Genomic DNA, 4,968 nt, shown 5'->3' on the forward strand with positions numbered 1-4,968 from the left:
CCGTCTATAAATCAGGAAATGAGCCCTCACCAGATGTCAAATCTACTGATGCCTTGATCTTGGACTTTCCAGCCTCTAGAACTGTGAGAAATACATTTCTGTTTTTATAAGCCACCCAATCTATGGTATTTTGTTATAGCAGCCCAAATAGGTAAGACAAAGTGTGACTACTCCCTTTCTGCAAATGGAAAAACTGATGAACAGAGAAAATAAGTAGTTTTCCTATGGAAATTTAGCTGGTAAGAGAGAGCCAGGGAGCTAGGACTTAAATCCAGGGCCTGTGTTTCTGATATTATATGTTAAAAGCTTTTTCTATGTTTCCACCCCTGACCCCAGTGAGGCTGTTTCCACTCACATCTTTTCTACCAGAAAATCTCATGAGCCTCCTGACTTTTAGGCTTGCACCACAAAATCTTCAAGTCTATTAAATGTCTCATGGCTTTCCCTGAGGTTTTAGGACTGACCCAGAGTATCCACAACCATTGTAAATCCTAGCTGAAACATTTTTATCCAGCCTTGTTTTTGGCTTGGTGTCTGGGTAATTATTATCATTTGTTCTGACCCAGCCTGTTTGATGTAAAGTAAAAAAAAAAAAAAAAAATATATATATATATATACACACACACACACATATATTCACTTTGACCTACCCATTCACAAATAGCCCAAACAATGCTAATCAGTCATGAAAACACTCCCTAATTTCTCTGATTATAAAAATATTAGAAAGTGTGCACTCCGCAGTCAGACAGACCTAAGTTCAAATTCTGGTGCAGGTACACATTAGCTGTGTGATATGGGATGTTACCAATTTCGCTTATGTGTAAAATGAGTATTTTTAAAATATAATAGTCACCACTATTAGTATTGCTGTGAGAATAAACCAAGATAATGTAAAAACATACAGCTTCATAAACACTAGCTACTATTTTGCTCATTACTAAAAATATGAGAAATAGAGGCAGAAATAAAGAAGGAAATTAAAATTACTTGTAAATATACAATCCTGAGGGTCTCGTCAGGGTTTTAAAATATTTTATTTCTGTTAATTTTATTTGTAAAATTTGAATCACATTTCATTTGCAGTTTTGTATTCTCCTTTTCACTGAATATGTGATGAATATTTTTCAATTTTGTAAAATGTTACTTGAAAACATAATTTCTAATGGTTGCATAGTATTTAGTCTTTCAGTAGACTATAAATATTTTCTAATTTTATAAAATGTTACTTGAAAACAAAATTTCTAATGGCTGCATGGTATTTAGTCTTTCAGTAGATCGTAATTTTTGAATACTTAGGATACTTACATATTTTGGTAGTATAAATAATGTGGAGATAAACATCCTTGCTCACATCCTTTTTTTGAATCTCTGATTATTTCTTTAAAATAGGAACCTCGGAGTATTTGACAGGTTAAGTGGTATGAGCCATTCCAAAAGTTTTCAATATATACTGTCAAATTGGTTTTGTAAAAAGTTTACTATTTTACATTCCGACCTGTAGAATGAGTGTTAATATTTGAACATACCTTTACTAACCTGATGTGTGGAAATAGGATATCTCTGCCCATGAGTAGACTTTCTCTGATCTGATAGCCTCTGTCTTGTTCTGATTCTGATCTTCCCCTTGAAAGGCTAGATCCAATCCTTTTGGATTACCTCTATATTCTAGAATCCTTTGAATTCTTCTAGATCCAATCCTTTTCTTTCTTCCTCAGCCTCACACTGTACTCATATAAGGAGACGGTTCATTAAGGGGGATGGCCACGCTTGAAGCTCTGACTTGAGGGGGGAGCATGGGCAATATATGTAACCCTAACATTTGTACCCCCATAATATCCTGAAATAAAAAAAAAGAGTTGAGAGAAAAAAAAAAGGGAAAAGAACTTCAAGTTGCTTATGGTGAATAACGTGGCTTTTCTAGCCTTTTCCAACTTGAGGGACAGAAAAAGAAACTTGGTTATAGAGAAAGGTGTGTCTCTACTTGTTCCTTACTTTTAACCACCCTGAAATACATTTACTTTCCATTTATTTATTGTATTATACTATCTGCGATTTTCAGAACTTTGGTGTCTGGGTTGCTCTTTTAGCCTGGAATACCTACACTTCTTTCCTAAGACCTACTTATCTGGCAGACATTGCTGATGGCTGCTTCAAATCACCCTCTCCTCTTGCTTTCTCCCATTCTAGAGGTTGAATTACACAAGGTTCAAACCCTCCAGTTTCCTTAGTTGCTAAGGACGGGCATGAAACCTATTATGATCTATGGATTATATCAGTAAATTCATTGGGGGGTGCTTCTGGGAAAGATTTTTATTAACCTGATGAAAATGGGGCAGGTGTAGCTGGCTCAGGTCTTCCCTGTTCCTTCTTGGTGTGACGCCTGGAGCTGGGGTGGACTTTCCCCATCACCTGGCAATGAGCATGAGAGAAAGGTCAAGCGGGGCACAAGACAGCTTGCCACACACCATCCTCTCACCTAATGTAGCAGCTACTTATCTCCAGACTTCCTGTATGTGTTAAAGTTGCTGTAAGTTAGATTTTTCTGTTACTTGCAGCTGAAAGCATTCCTAACTGATACATTATTGTTCAGTTGTCTACTTAGATGGCATTTCCTCTGAGATGTCTTCCCAGGGTCCCAAGATGGGTTTAGGACTCTCTCCTCTAAGCTCTTAAAGCAAGCTCTGCCTACCTCTACCGTAGCATTCGACTGTTTAGTTGTCTCTTTTTCTCTTGCTAGATCATAAAATCCTCAAAGATGGCAGTTGTGTTTAATACACACTTGCATCTTCAGTGCCTACAAAGTAGATGCGCTATAACAGTTATTACCTAAATTAATAAATGTTTATCAACACATTCCCATATAACACAATTAGAGAGAGGGTATCTCCATATCCCCCTTCTTTCTAGCCATACTCCCTCTCTTTATAGCTTATTTACTAAGGAAGTCCCTTTTGAAAGGAAGATCACAACTTCCATGGACCCTTGAATGGAGAAATTCATCTTCCCTTTTGGGAGCTCTGTTTGCAAACCATCTTTGTATCCAGTGGTCCAAATTGACCTGGAACTTCTTCATATATGAATTAACTCTTGGTTCAAATGTTTTACTAAGTGCAAGTCCATAGTCTCATCAGTTTAGTGGATCTTGCTTTAAAAGAACTTAACTGTTCTGCATCTCAACCCTAACCCCAAATATTTAAATTCCCTTGTTGCCTGTTTTGATCACTGGTGCACCATCTGGTAAAATGTGTTTGCATGTATTGTATTGTATTTCATAAGTATTTGGAAGCTTGATATTTATTTAGAAAACCCATATTAAATATGGATTAAGAGAGCCTAAAATGGAAAACACAGGATGTCTTCTTGTTTATGGGTTTATTTTGTTTGGTTTTGCTGTAAGTAATGTGCAGAGGAGTAAAAGGAGGAAACGGAGCAATGATGACAATTCTAAGAGCAATGAGTGACATGCTGAGTCACTACAGATAACAGAATTTGCCAAGTAACGTGTCCCTTCTGGGGGCTTATGGGCATTACCACTCTGCCTTGGGTATTACTGGCCAGAGAGCATTACTTGACCCATTTTAAATTATGCATTCTGTGATCTCTGGAAATGGAAAATACATCCCTTTAGAATCAAAACATGCATCAGTTTCAAATGGGAGAGGGCAAAACCTTAAGTGTTTCTACAGTTCCTGGTCTGGTAAATGTGTCCCGCAGTTTATTTTTTAAAATGCGACACATAAAACACTTAATTCAATTTAACAACAAAGTTTGGCTTCTAGGCAGTTTCTTGTGTGTGACTTCAACAGGTTTTCTTTCGTTGACTACAGGCATTTGGAAGGGGTCTTGCGAGAATTAACAATGGCTGCACAGAGAAAATTAAGTGTTACCTCACTATTTATGCTGCTATATCCCTTGGTGCAAATCCCAGTGGAAGACCTGCTTCTCCAGGAACTATTCCTAGCAGAATATCTTTCCAGTTCCATGATACTAGAGAGAGAACTTAAAACATATGAGGAAAAAAAAATGCACACTTGGGCTTTTGGCTCTTTATTATCTCGGTGGAGTGGTCACGCACTGCTTTTTCCAAAGCCGTAAAGCTTCTGCTGCAATGAAAATCCTTCCTGCTCGGTTGCTCGGCAACCACTGAACCTCAGTAAATGAAGACTGTTTCATGCTGGTTACAAAGAAAATCCTGTGTAGAATGGGATGGTACACTTCAGAATCCTCTATCTTGTGTATTCATTCAGATGAGTAGCTTTGGCTGGGCTCTGGTTTATTGGGCGGCAGAAGGCCTTGGTTTAGTCCTGTCTGGTCTCCACCTCCGACTTGGTTAAGTGGAGACACATGTGGACGCTTGGTCACTGTCTCTTTGGAAGCAAAAGTGGGAAGAGGGCTAAGTCTGTTTTCCAAGCCAGCCCCGTTTTAATCTGTGATCTTGTCTCAAAATTAATTTTTAATTATACAGTAATACCTGAATACATTCTCCTATAAAAATGGAAAGATATGATGAGTCTGAGGCTGCTTTGGCCATTCTTCCCAGACCTAACCCATTCTCAGAGGTCACTGTTACTATCGGTGCATTGAGGACTCTTCTCAGAACATTTTCTGTGTATTTATATACATGTATGTGCACCTGGAGGGGGTATGGGACATCGCTTTGTGTGCCTGTATGTGTGTTTATTTTACAAAAAGGAAGATTATACATGTGTTTTATTTTGCCACTTGTTTTTTCAATCAACAGTATTTCCTGGATATATATATATATGTGTGTGTGTGTGTGTGTGTGTGTGTGTGTGTGTGTGTATTCATTTCATTCTTTTTAACTGCTGTGCATTTTTTTGGGTGTGATGTACACACAGTAGTTGACTTAGCCCTTCTTTGATGAACTTTGATGAACAAGTATGTTGTTTCTACTTTCATTTCTCTTTCCTACCTTCTACAGTTGGTCACTGCCTTCTAAACCCT

Source organism: Microcebus murinus, chromosome 7 (assembly GCF_040939455.1).
Source record: "Microcebus murinus isolate Inina chromosome 7, M.murinus_Inina_mat1.0, whole genome shotgun sequence".
NCBI classification, from domain to species: domain Eukaryota; kingdom Metazoa; phylum Chordata; class Mammalia; order Primates; family Cheirogaleidae; genus Microcebus; species Microcebus murinus.